This window comes from Octodon degus, unplaced genomic scaffold, assembly GCF_000260255.1.
Source record: "Octodon degus isolate 3935 unplaced genomic scaffold, OctDeg1.0 scaffold00017, whole genome shotgun sequence".
Classification (NCBI taxonomy): Eukaryota; Metazoa; Chordata; class Mammalia; order Rodentia; family Octodontidae; genus Octodon; species Octodon degus.
Window position 1 is genome coordinate 24,103,768 of NW_004524593.1, and position 14,826 is coordinate 24,118,593.

Genomic DNA, 14,826 nt, shown 5'->3' on the forward strand with positions numbered 1-14,826 from the left:
GAGGACCTCAGAGCACAGCCTTGTCCTGTTCAGGTGATGAGGACCTCAGAGCACAGCCTTGTCCTGTTGGTGTCAGTCCAGGTATAGACCCTTTAGGGCACCCAGTGGAGGAGCCAGCACAGGGAGAGTAAAGCTTTACTCCTGGGCATCCTGGTCTCAGGCCATGTAGGGCTGTACACTTAGGCTCCATATCAGCAGGCACAGAGAGCCAGCTGTGTTGGGAGGCCATGTGATTTCACAGCTAGGTGCAACTGCTCTGCAAAGTTCATGCACTGAATTGTACTGAAGACTTTAATAGAAGGCATTGCACTTACATTACAGGATAAATTCCAGGACATGCACGTGTGCCTCATTCCCAACATACACACAGGCCCTGCATGCAGAGCTGGGTAGGCTCTAGGCATGCAGCTTCTACGTCTGCTGCTCTGACCAAAGGCAGAGCAGAAACATTAAGATAAACCTGTGGCTGCTGAGAGCCACTCTCATCAACAACATGGTACAGCATCTGTGAACACAGTGCTACACTATGTCAGGCACGGAAGCACCCAGTGGGGGGTTAAAGTCTAGAATATGGGGGCGGGGGATTTGCATCCTTGGTGTCCCTATAGGAAGCCTGGCGCCCATTCTCCACCACTTCATTGTGTCATGGAGTTGGGCTGTATAAAAAGTTGGATACACTGATTTAGCAGTAGCAGAATTTCAAACTATACACCTAAGGCTTAAAAATACACATATTCTCCTCTTCCTGAGTTGCATGTATTGTATACCTGGCAAGTCAAGTGCTTAAATTGGGTTGTGGAAATCTGTCCTTATCTTTTTTCCGTTTTTTGTTTTTTGTAGGAAAGCACCTGGCCTGATTAGCTTAGATGTTTGTTTGAAATGTCCTATGGTGCAGCAGTAGTGCCAGTAGCTAGCAATCCCTGTGTAGTAGCATTTTCCTTAATAAGAAGCCCTGACAACTGGGAATGAGAAGGTAGAAGTCTGTTAAAACAGAGGACATGGCATGGCTGAATGGCAAATTGGAGAGTGTGAAACAAATAAAAAAGATCTTCCTGATTATTGTGAATGGTTGTTGTTTCAATGTAGTGCATCACATTGCAAACATAAGCATTATCTGAAAAAAATGGTTAATTGAAGTGCATGAATAATCTTTAAGGCCCATATAACAGCCTGAAATTCAGTCTTTTGTGCAGGAGAAAAATTTGTATCCTGTATTTGGGAGGAGGAGGCCATAACATAACTTCCCCTGCACAAAAAGGAGCCATCTGTGAAAACAGAGACACCTCCAGCTATAGGAACTGAGCTTATTTTTGAAGGAAAGACAAAGGGTCTGAGAGAAGCAAATTGAATTAATCTATATGGAGGATAATGACAATTAGCAACAACAGAGAAGTTAGCTAATGCAGTTTGCCAAGAGGATGAGAATTGTCACAACCACTATTTTTGAAAAGAAAGAAAGGAATGGTGATATTTTTCACTTTAAATCCAAAAAGTGGAATAGCACACATTGATCTATGTGTCACCAGTACTGCCAAAGGATATAAAAGGAAATAATAGTTTTATGTGTAGTATATACATATGTGACTATAAGAGGGCCCTGAGACTGTGAAAGGACCACAGCGGGCATATGTCTAGTTTAGAAAATAATTACAAATATTGGTGAAGACAGCTCAACTCTAAAAAACTGAACATTAGAGAGAGCCAGATTAACTTTACCCAAGGAGTTTTTAGCTTCTGATGTAAGTGCTCTTAGGGAGGTGGAAGCCAGGTTCCCCTTAAGAATGTCAAAAGAGGGGCCTAAATCATGAGTTGGTAGCTTAAGAGCTGGACAGAGCCAATTAATTTTACCAAGTGCAGTCTGAAAAATCAGTTATAATTGCAAGATGAGTAACCTGGATCTAAACAGTTTTGGGCACAATATGTCTCTGTTGGATAAGGTGACCCAAATATGAATAAGGTACCATAGTTTGCATCTTTTGGGGCAACACTCCTAGGCTTGCATTATGAAGGGCATCATCCACTTTGAGAAATATCTGATGTAAGGTGGATGAGGCGGTGTATGCTAAAAGAATGTCATCCATGTAATGAAGAAGATAAGCAGATGGAAGAGCCTGACTGATAAAATGACTGCAGCCTCAAACTCTTGACATAAGGCTGGACTACTTGCCATTCCTTGTGGTAGACAATGCCATTGGAAATGGTACTAGGACCTGATGGTTAATGGAGAGTAAACTAAAGGTGAAACATTTTTTATCTTGAGGATGGAGAGGGATTGTAAAAAAGCAGTCTTTTAAATCAATCACCACATGGGAAAAATATAAAGGAATAGCTATCAGACTGGGCAATCCTGGTTGAAGTGATCCTATAGGTTCTAAGTTTCTCTTTGCAAACCCTGTAGTACTCCCCACCTTTCTGACTTTTTTATTACAACAATTAGAGTATTCCAAGGGCTAATGGAAGATTCAAAGTGCCCCACTAGCATCTGTTCATTAACCAATATGTGGGCTATGGTAAGCTTCTCCTGAGTGAGAGGCCACTGATCAACCCAAACAAGGTCACTGGATATTCAGGTTATCTTGGATGCCATCTGTGTGATCAGAGAAGAAATCAAAGAGCCTCCTGAAAATATGAAGGCAAGTAGCCTATGTCAAAGTGATCAATTTTAGGGATAACTGGAAGAGATTCTCTCCTTCCCTGATTATTTTTCCCAAGCCCCTGAATGGGAATGAAACCTTGATACAACATCTAATGAGCCACTAAAGAGGGCTTTTCAAATATGCCCCTATCCTGTAATACATCACAACCCCATACATTAACTGGCATACGAGGGAGGAGGTAATGTTTAAAGGTCCCAGTGGCCTTCTGAATCCCTCAATTTAACAGTTTTGCACTTCTAGAGCAAAGAACACTGCCCATCCCCTACAGATCTGTAGTTGCTACATCCAGTGACCATGCCATAGGCCAATAGTGTTGGGCAGTAACTTAAACATCTGTGTCTGTGTCTACAAGCCCTTTGAATGTTTTTCTCTCAATAATAAATTTCTTCTCAGGAAGATCCCACTTAATTAATTGAACTAAAAAAAATCTGAAGACCCGAAACCCTTGTATCCCCTTTCCTTATTTATAGATTTTCCACTTTTTGTCAAAGGAAGAATGTCCAATTGAGTGATACAAGAGTCTGGAGTTATGTGAAAAGTGTGTTGAGTAGTTTGAACCATACCTTTGATTTCCTCTAAATAATCAGCATCAATGACACCAAGCAAAACCTGGAGACCATTTAAAGTGAAACTACTGCAGCCTAGCAGGAGTCCCACTGGTCCTTGAGGTAAAGGTCCACAGACTCCAGTAGGAATATTGGGTCCCATTTCAGGAGTTAATACAACTCTGGAGGAAGGACTGAGGTCCAAGCCTCCACTGTCTTTTATTTCTTGCCAGAGGTCAGAAATGTGCTTGGTGGTGGAGGATGGGGTTGGTGAAGTATTAGGGAAAGCACCCCCACTGCTTGGGTGGTCTAGAGCAGGCCTTGCTGGAAGTTTATTGGAACAAGTCAGTCTTCCACATCAGTTTTGGATCTACACTCATGCATCCCATGTTTATCTCATCTACATTTTGTACAGATACTAGCAGGTTTTGTTGAAGGGATGAATGATGGCTGTGCTGCTCCACTCATGCAGCACAGGAATGTCGGGCAAATGTCTCCTGCCTCCAAGCTGAAACAAGTTACTTTATTGCTTTCTTTCCATCTAGCCTGTGGATGAATATCTCAAGTGACAGCTGCTGTCAAGCCAGGCCATTGTACATAGGAGGGGACAATGTCTACACAAATCTGAGTCATCTCAGACAGTGTAGTCCATTTTTTATGGACTTGTAATACCTCTTTACATCAATTATTATTTGTTTTTAGAGACCAGTTGTTGAACAATTAATTTGTTAGTCTCTAAATTATTGATAATCCTCTCACTAGCCTGAAATAGGTATACTACAATTTTTTTTTCCAGAACTGGGGATTGAACTCAGGCCCTGTACTTGCCAGGGAAGTGCTTATTCCACTGAGCTGACTCCTGTACTACAAAATCTTGAAAATATTCATCAGGACTCTAGTGGATAGAGGTCAGGTTAAAGGATGCCTCACACTTTGAAGGATGTTCCCTCCAAGCCCTTGTGGAAGCTATTTTAACTCATTTACATATGTGCAGTTCAAAAGTTAGTTGATTGTGGCAACGAAGGCACCTTCTCCAGTTAATATATCTTTCATAATGGCTATGTTGTGAACAGCATTGTGGATGGCCCGATCCATGGACAATTCAAAAAATGTTTCCTTTACCACAAACAATCACACAGACTAAAACATGCTTTAGCTGTTCCTTTCCAATTAACTAGGGTCATATAAATTCTACTAAACCTAAGGTAAAAGGGACTATGGTGCTGTAGGTAGTGGTACCTTGTTTTAATTCTTTTAGGGACTTAAAAGGTACAGCTTCATGAAGATGTCTGACTTGTCCTGGGTTATTAGGGGTTTGGAGTTCAACAACAGCATAGATATGTTGCAATTGGACTCCCCTGCCCATCTGGCTTCAATGACAATTGCAAGGGAGAGAGGATGATTCTATTCCCAGAGAGGTGGAAATTTCAACCTGTGATGCAGCAAAATGTCTCTGAGCTGAAGAGGTGGAAACTGTAGCTTGTAATGAAATTAATGTTGTCAGTTTTACCTTGGGCAAAGGGCTGGCCAAATAGCTCAGTGGATTAAAGCACCCAAAAGCAGGCACAGGGGCTGGGGGTTCTAATCCCCTGTGCTGAGACAGCAATTGAGACTGGGCGTGGTGGTGTGTGCCTGTAATCCCAGCTCTTGGGAGGCTGTAAACAGGCAGATCACTATGAGTCTGATCTAGTAGTGAGACCCTGAACACCCTGTAGACTCTTCCCTAAAATACAAAAAATAAAATAAATTCTACCTTGGGCCGCTGTGAAAATGAAGCTGAAGCAAAACTCTCTTCTACTGGGGAAAGGTGTTTTTGTCCTCTACCATTCATTCCTTATCCGATTGCGCCAAGCTGGAGGGTTCAAGCTTTATAGGTAGGACTATAGCCTTATTGGTTCCCTCTCTGCTTGGATTGTTTTAAAACAGTGCTCTGAGCAGAATCCTCTGTGGTCATCTCAACAGGACATGACCATTGAGACACTATCTGATATAGGTCCACAAAAGAAAAGTACATGAATTCATAATAGGTGTAGAGGTTCATGCATTGTGTCAACTTGAGAAGTTTAGAAGTTTAATTAAGTGACTCAGCAGGGAGCCAGGATTCTTACTTTGTAAACGTTTTCATCTGTGCCAGAGGAAGGCACGGACTTTGTGTGAGTTCTACACCCAGCCCCAGGGTAGCCTGCTTGTAATGTAAGGAGGCGAGAGTCTTGGTAGAAACACAGCTGCTGCTTCTCCCTTTTTCTTTGGTGTTTTCTGCCGCCATGAACCGCTGCCCTCTGCCATGTGCCCCTCTGCCCTGGAGCCAGCCGAATATGAACTGAAACCTCCACAAACTATGAGATAAATAAGCCTTTCATTCCTTAATTTTGGGTGCCCGGTATTTTGTCCCAGCAATGAGTGAAAGGTAACTGAGACAGAAGGAAAATTTGTATATGCATTTGTTGTGAGAACCCACTTGGTTCATATTAAACATGATTAAATCAATACACTTCTCTCCCTTTTGTTTCTTGTGAGTGCATTTTGCTCTTTTGCTTCTAATGAGCCAGTTTTTTTTTCTGGCCCTAGTGAGCCTGTTTGTTTGTTTGTCTGTCTGTTTTGCCTCTCTTAAGCCTCTTTATTTTTGGCCTATTTCTCTCTTTGTGTGTACACAGTTAGAAGCCTCCTCTTACCTGTTATCTGATGCTTTTTCTCTCTGGGTCCCTGCTTAGATGTCAAATACTGCATCCTGTGCAACTCTTGATGTTCCCAGGGTGAGGATGGTGAGAGGATGGAGAAAAAGGGACAAGAGTTGGAACACAGAATACTAAGGCTATATGGAGCCCTCTCTACTGCTGGAAGGAAGGAAGGAAGGAAGGAAGGAAGGAAGGAAGGAAGGAAGGAAGGAAGGAAGGGAGGGACGGAGGGAGGGGAGGAGAGAGCTCCAATGGCTGCAGTGCATTTGTGTATACACTTGGGAGGTTGACTATTACGTGAAATCTCTCCACCTGCTAGCTTATCCACTTAGCTTCCTGCTGTGCTCTTGAGACTAGAGTAGCTTACTCATGTGACTTGCCTCAGGAGCTGTGGTCTTGAGGCTGCCCTTAACTGATCTTCAGCTTCAGCCACTCCCATAGATTTTCTGGCCTATCTTTTTCTTTTCATTTCATCTTTTTAGTATCCTTTTGTTTTGTCTTTTAAACAGGACACAGTAGATTTTTTTCTCTTGGTGTCACATTTTTTCTCTTTTTAGAGAATTTATTCTGTTTATATTGGTTGTATTTACTAATGTTCTTAACTAATGTGCCATGTTATTCTGATCTTCTTTATTTTTAACTTTTTAAAATTAATTTTATTGAGAAAGAAATAGCAATGAGACAGTTTCAAAACAGGTTAATAAGACATTTACAATAATTAATACATTACATATCATTGTCTTCGTAGTAGTTATTCATAGTACAAGATGCAGACATGATATCTTGTCTAAACACTATTAGTACAAATCTTTCTTCTTATTTAACTAAAAGTAGCTGTATATCTATCCTATTTCATATATATTTCACTACAAAATCTTCATTTATATCCCCCTTTTTTGTTTAGTTTTGTCAGAGATGGGTATTCCATTGTCATTGAAATATTGTGTTAATTTACACAGGCACTATCATGCCTAGCCATATTTATTTTTGTTCCACTCTCTACCCCCTACTACTGACTTGAAGTTTTTTCTTTTTCCCATAATTTTATTGAGACACAAATAGCAATGAGACAGTTTCAAACAAACTGGTAGGACAGTTTCAATAATTAACATATTGCATACATTCTTCCTAGTGGTTAATTGCTGTACAAGATGCAGACATGATATCCTATTTACAAACACTATTAGAACACATCCCTCTATTCATTAACAGAATGTAACTATACATCTATTCTAACCATTTTGAATACACAGATACAAAATGGACATTCACCTGTATCCCCTTTTTTTTTGTTTAGTTCTGTCATTTGAATATTATAGGTGTGTAAACTCAGCAAAATATTTTAAAAGAGTCCAGTAGTCCATAACACTATTGGGTCTTCTGCTTCACTGGCAATGTCAGAAATTGTTGACCTGAGTCCCCTACAGCTCAACATAACAGCATGGCTTTACTTCTTTTTTTTTTTTTTAAAGGTTAAAGCCATTATTATTCCACTGTTTTAACAGCAATATTAGTCATTGCTATTTCATCACAATAGTATGCCAAGCATTTCTAAAATGTTTCTCAATTAAAAGTGTTCATGTGCCTTCCAAACCATCAGGCCAGTAATGCATCACACACAGTACCTTAAAAGGAAGGCAGGTGCCCGTGGTGAGGGCATAAGATTTTTTTTTTTTGGCAGAACCGGGGATTGAACTCAGCCCTTGCACTTGCCAGGGAAGTGCTTATTCCACTGAGCCATCTCCCTGGCATGGCTTTACTTCTTATACTTTGTTTTTGTACTTTTCTGCTATATGGTTAAGACCAAGATAAAGCAAGAGCTATGCAACAAGAGTTGTAGCTTTTGGGTCTGATAAGGTCAGTGAAATCCCCTCAGGATTTATCCTGAGATCCTGTACCTCAGATTGCGGAACTTTTGTCAGTGTCAGCCAAGTGGATGAGTCACAGCCATTGCTTGGCCAATGTGCTCTCTGTGAAAGCCTGAGAGAATGTTTTCTCTCCATGTGACTCTCCTTAGGCACACTCTACATCATCGATCACTTTCCTCTTTGGCCCCATAATCTCCTTGATCAGAAAACTTGGGACACTACTGAGTACATGATGTTACAGTACAAGTTTGCATATGTCCTGAGTCTTAATTGACCTTGGAAGGCTAGGGCCAAAATGTTGGCTTTCCTTGTGGCCCTCCTTTTTCTCTAATTTTGGTCTGCAAATTTAGGCTGTTAGCCCCCCAGAAGAGAAGTTTATTGTTATTACCATACAACCTAGGCTGTTGAGCTTAACCTCACTATCTGTCTAAATATCAAACATCTTAGGCATAACATGGAGCAGGTATTTTTCATCAAATATTGATGTGTTGAACTTTAAGTGGCTTGAAGTTTGTGCATTTGCTTTATCTATGTTTTTTAGGGCTTACTGTAGAATTTTAAGTATATATTTAACTTAAATTTGATTTTTTTTTTTTTTTTTTTTGGTACCAGGGATCAACTTGGGACCTTGTGCTTGCCAGGCAGGTGCTTATATCACTGAGCTATATCCCCAGCCCCTCAATTCCTTAATCTACCCCCCATGATACAAAAATATTCCAAACACTTTATCCTGATCATCCTGAATTCTATGCTATTTTCATTTTATATTTTAAATTCCATCTCATTTTAATATCACAAAAATAACTATTGTTTCAGCATTTTGTCTTCACAATCATTGCTTTCTTTGCTCAGAATTCTTCCTTGCATCTTAGATCTCACACTCGGGGTCATAATTCTTAAAGTTTGCTAGAATTCCTTTTATGTGTTTTGATCTATTGGCTGAATTTTTTTATTGTGCCTATTTCCCCTCCCCCTCTGCTCCTCTGCCTCTTGTAGTTTTATTTTTACATTTCTGAGGATAGAACTCAAAGGCTCCTGCATCTAGACAATCACCTAATGGGGAGCTGTACTCCAGCCCCCCTTCATTTTTGAATAGTTTTTACCAGCTATAGGATTCTAGATTAGTGTTTAACCTTTCTTAGTAAATTAAAATATTAAAATATTTTGGGGGCTGGTGAGATGGCTCAGTGGTCTAAAGCACCTACTTAGAAAAAGCTTAGCAAAGCACAGGGACCACAGTTCAATCCCCCAGCACCACATGCCAGCCAGCCCCTCCCCTTGGTGGGCTGAGCTGGCCACACACACACACACACACACACATAAATAAATAAAATTTAAAAACATATTTTGGGATTTATTTTTATTATCAAGAATCTACCCCCCACTTTTTGTATTTAGTAAGGATCTACAGGGTCTCACTACATAGATCAGACTTATGGTGATCTACCAGTGTTCAGCCTCCCAAGAGCTGGGATTATAGGTGTGCACCACCACTCCCAGTCTCAATTGCCATTTCAGCATACCTTGTGGGCGGGGCTGGCATGGCAGGCCAGGGATCGAACCCCAGCCACTGCGTCTGCCTAAGCAGGTGCTTTAATCCACTGAGCTATTTGGCTGGCCTTAAGAATCCCAGTCTTAGCTGGGTATGGTGGCACACACCAGTAAGTTTATAACTATGGGAGGCTACAGCAGGAAGATCATGTTGAGCTCACCCTGGGAAACCTAGATTCTGTCTCAAAATAGAAACAACCGGTGAGGATGCCAATGAGTGCAGGGTTCCGAGCTCCATTCTCAGCACAGACAGTTATCTCTTAATGACCATGTATTTGAAGACTGTTTGGATTTCTGAAAGAAGTGTGCTATTCAGACTTAGGGCCCTCTGCTCAGCCCTGTGACCTGATTTTTATTGTTAGAGTTCTGTTCTTGTTTATAGAGCCTCAATGTCCTTTTGTATAGTATACCTTGTTTGTATGGTACTGTAATTTTTGCTGATTGTGCTGTATAGTACATAGTTCTGTTTTCTGTTATATATTTCAGTACTGCAAGTTAGAGGCACATTAAATCAAAGTAATCAAGTTGGACATTACTTTGACAATTTCTCTATTCTGAAATATTGTAATGTACATCCTTGCTATGGCTGTGTCTAGTTGTCCCCCAAAAGCCTCATGCAGTTATGGGGCAGACTCCTAGAGTTTGTGATTAATTCATGATCCAGTGCTGTGATTATGGGTATGAGTGCTATTGGGATTATGGGTGTAAGTGCCACTAGGATTACAGGTGTAAGTGCTACATCTGGCCTGGGGCAGAAAGCCTGAATACACCATAAGGGAGACAGACTTGATCTCTGTTGCCATTACTCCTGTTCCTCCCATTTGCTCTTGCTTTTGCTCTTTGCTGCTGCCATGAATGGTTGCTTTGTATCATGTGCCACTGTGTCTTGAAGCGAACTGAGTATGGACTGAAACTGCCACTAAATGTGAGCTACATAAACTATTCATTCCTTCATTTTGGGTGCCAGGTATTTTTCCCAGAAATGAGAGAATAACTAAGACAGAATTTGGTACCAGAGAAGGGGGGTCATTACTATGACTACCTGATCATGTGGATTACAAACCTTTGGGAATGGCTTATGGGAAGAGATGGGAAAGGTTCACAGATGTTACCTACAAGAGAAGTGTTGGAACAGCTTCAGATGTTCTGTATGGGAGATTCTGGTCAGTGCTCAGAAGACCAGAAGGCTAATAGAAAGCCTGCTTTTAAAGACTAGGCTGGGGAGGTTTCTTCTGGGAAGCAGAACTACATTGGTTGTTGGACTCTAGACGATGTGTGTTTTGGCTTGGCAGAAAGTTTGTCTGCATTTTGCTCATGTTGAGATTTTTGCCTGAGACTGAGATTAAGAGTGGCAGACTGCTTAATCTTAGAAATGAAATTTCAAGGAAGTCAAATGTTAAAGCAGTGGCATGGCTATTGTTGGGGGCTTTTAGTCAGATATATGTTGAGAATCAAGAGCAAAGAGCCCAGCAGGATGACTTAAAATGTGAATTAGGCCAGAAAGGAAGCACCAATAAAGCTGTGGACTGCAAAAATAGAGCTGAGAGGATCTCCATAGCTGAGAAGGAACAAGAGAACAGAAAACACAGCCTAAGGACATCAGAGGAGGTGGTATGTCTCCGCCCTTTGCAGCCTCAGAACTGCAAGGGTGAAGGACTTTGCCTTGAGAAGAAAGCCACAGAACACCATGTTCTATAATGGCAGCAGCACAGAGAATGTGTTCCTGAGAATCAGGTTCAGAGTGTTCAGTGATCTAAATACTCAACCCCTATAGCCAGGACAGAAGAAAGCCTGGCTATTGCTCCAGCTAGCAGCAGACCTTAGCATCATCCACATGTTGTTGGTTTTAGATACTTGCAGAATGCAAGAGTTCTGAGGTTAAGAAGGCTTCCACCACAATTTCATAAGGCCTGGGAGGCCAGGCAGTGTGAACCTGAAAAGGCAGCATGTGAAACAAAGAGTGAGAAGCTTAACATGCAGTGGAAACCCCAGAAGTTTGGAAAAGCCAGGAATATGGATCTTCTAAGGGAAATTGCAAGGAAGGAGCAAAGCCAGCCTAAGAGAGAAGCCATGGGAGCTACCACCAAGAGTGCCACAGGGGCAGAGCCACATGAAGCTCATAATGTGCCACTGATTGCTTTAGATGTTCCACATGTAACTACAGTTACAAACTTAATGTTTGGTCCTTTTGGGTTTTGGACTTGCTTTGGTCCCAATCCTGACATTTGTACCTTTTGGAATGGTAATATTTATCTTGTGCTATTGAATGTTGGAAGTATTTAACTTTTCATTTGTACAGGGGCTCACAGCTCACTTGGAACTCGGACTTTTCAGCAATGGTGAAACTGTTAGGGCTTTGGCCACTCTTAGAAATGGACTAAATGCCTTTTTCACAGAGGCATGTACATGAGTCTTTGGGGGGCTAGGAGTGGAATGTTATGGTTTGCGTCTAGTTACTGGGGAGGACTTCTAGAGTTTGTGATTAATTTATATGATTCAGTGCTGGGATTATGGTTGTGAATGCTGCTGGGATTATGGGAGCACTACCTGGCCTGGAGCAGATAGCCTGAATGTAACCCAAGGGAGACAGACTTGCTCCCTGTGGCCATTTTGTTACTACTATCCCTCCCTTTTGCTCTTGCTGTTTTGCTGTTTTCCACCACCATAAACTGTTGCCCTCTGACACATGACACTGTCTTGGACCCAGCTGACTATGGACTGAAACCTCCACAAACTGTGAGCTAAGTAAGCCTTTTCTTCCCTAATTTTGGGTGTCAAGTACTTCGTCCCAGCAATGAGAGAAAAGTAACTGAGACAATCCTATATATAATTCCTCATGTGGTGACCAATTCGTTAACAACTTACTCACAGGCACAAAAAACACAAGAAGGAAAAGGCTGTGGCTGCAACCGCTGCGGCTCCTGCCACTCCTGTGGCCGTTGCTGCTGCCACAACCACATCAGCACAGGAAGAACCTGAGGCAGCCCCAGAGCCCAAGAAGGAGACTGAGAGTGAAGCTGAAGACAACCTGGATGACTTAGAGAAGCGCCTGAGGGAAAAGGCTCTGCGATCCATGTGGAAGGCTCAAGTGTCCCCACAGTCCTAGGGGGGAATGTTGTACAGAATCAGACCCCTGGTGGAGTATCACAGAAGCGTAAGTGGATGTTCCAGTGCCACAATCTTCCCTTTGGCCTGTGGAATCGCTGCTGAAAGGAATCAGGATTTGAGCTCCAGGTTGAGACAGAAAAATGAAAGCTTATTTTCTGGGACACCAGGCTTACATGGATGTGTGACACGTTGATTCAGAACACTGGAACTGGATTCTACTCTGTTCTGGGTTTCTTTTCTCTCCTCCCTCCCTTGTCACCAACTCCCCCTGCCCCTTTCCCCCTGCTTGTAAAGGCAGTTAAGTTGTCCCAGGAAGGAAGGATACATCCTTCAGTTATATGAAATCTTTGTTTTCTGAAATGTCATGGCTCCATTCATATTTTTGTCTTACTCTTTCAATTCAGATATATAATGTTCAGAGCTCTTGTATTTGGAAGCGGAAGAAGGGCCTGAACTTTGACATAGGGTCTTGGTTTCACTGTTTTGTTTTTTTTTTTTAAACTAAAGCTATATGAAGCTTGTGGATTAAACAATAAATTTCTAAATTAAAAAAAAAACTTACAGGAACAGAACTCTGTTGTTAAACAAGGAATGTCTGTACTGCAGTTTTAAAAAAGCACATTCTTAGTATAATTATTTCCAACTGAAGTGATGTCAATGCCATGATACTATTCTTTGCCCTGAACTCTGTTGGGTGTGCACGCATGCATCTTCACATGCACATGCGCACTCATACTAGGTATGTGTTTGTTGTGATCAGAACTGTTAGGCTCTATAAGGATCAATATTAGTGTCTACAAAACTCATTATATTCCCCATCTTCTCACTTCTTCCAAACTCTTGATTTTATGCCAGATGTATCACTCTATCATCTATGGTTAACTTATCTTCCATTTCCCCCATCTCTATTTCTTTTCTGCTGATCATATGATAATATATAATAAGATACTCCTGAATAAATATGGAAGTGCTTCTTAGGGTTAGTTAGGAAAAAGAGTCTGTGAGTTGAGTCAGCATTTCACAGCTGGGCCCGAACACAACTTAAGGTAGGAACAGTTTGTTTTGGCTTTCTCTCAGTCAAGGCACATTTGGCTGTGAGGCAAGAACACCAAGCCGCTGGGTGTTGGCAGTGGGACAGGGCAGCCAACTGGGCCCGCCCCAACAACAGAGGCCAGGAACCCTGAAGGATGGTCCACTGGTCAGTCTGGCAGCCCACCATCAGCTGCCTTTTCACAGTTCCTCACCCAGTTGGGTTGACATCACATTTAACCCAGGATGCTGAGCAAAGCCAACCTACTCAAATCAATGTCACTGATCTTTTATCTTCAGCTTTTCCTATTGTTTCAAATGCATTTGCACAAACACACAGTGTGTTTTTCTTCACACACTATTTCAGTTGCAGAGGAGCAGCAATTCAGTTCAATGTCTCATTGTGAGCTATGCATTTGGATACAGCTATTGACATCTTTGCAAAATGAACAGCATGGGCTTCGTTGATACTTTCTACTCTAATTGTCAGTGTTTGTATTTTAATATCTGTTATATTTATGGGTGCTGGCATGCAACCTGGGACTGTCACTGACTTTGTGCAGAGCTCCAAGTGGAAAAATGCTCCATCAGTGGGTGCTATCCTGCCCTGTACTGAACTCCCATTGTTTTATTTACCGGTGTTGACTATGAGACTCCAAGACTGAGTCTCACAAAGCTGTGGAAACCAAAACCCTTACGCTCCCAAGCGCAGTTGTCTCCCTCGCTCCCCTTAGGAGTTCTTTAGGGTTTCTGCACACACAGGTTTTCCACAGCTCTCACCTCTGCTCCAGTTTGAGGCGTGTGTGCTTCTCCCTGCACATTTTACAAGACAGGCTCAACGGTGATAGTTTTCCCAAATCTTGCATGTTTGAAGATGTTATATCATCCTATGAGATGAAAAATGTGCATTTGTATGAAATCCTTAGGGGAATCTTTTTTCCCCAGAGGAATGTATTGCAGGCATTCACAGGTTGACAGAAGATGTGTGAAGTTCAAGGGTATTTTCTGTTTGGAAAAGAGAATAGTTCTTATGTTGTTTAATTCGCAGTGGGATCACGGCAGTCCTGTGTCCTCAACTGCGGACGGAGAAGAGCGCAGTAGTACACACAGATCCCTGGTCACCTGTTATTGTCCCCAGGACTCAGTGTCGCCAATGAAATTTTGGAGCCTGGTCTTCCTCACAGGAGCACCCCTGTTGTCCTGTTTCAGCCACCAAATCGCAGAGCCAAAAATATGTGCCCTTCTGTGCGGCTCCTGCCACCCTCATGGCCAGCAGGACCTGAGGTAGACTGCCTGTCTTCCACAAACGCCCACCCCTCCCCACGCCCCTGCCCGCGTCCCTCCCCGCGCCCCGCCCCTCGGCGCGCCCCACCCCATTCGGCCCCTCCCCCAC

The 14,826-nt window shown here is 42.2% G+C and overlaps 1 protein-coding gene across 1 annotated transcript in view; it reads left to right on the plus strand.

Annotated features, from left to right (window-relative positions):
* Positions 1–14,826, plus strand: part of Dnah14 (dynein axonemal heavy chain 14) — a 394,744-nt gene that overhangs the window by 3,582 nt on the left and 376,336 nt on the right. The gene's annotated exons all lie outside the window — the stretch shown is intronic.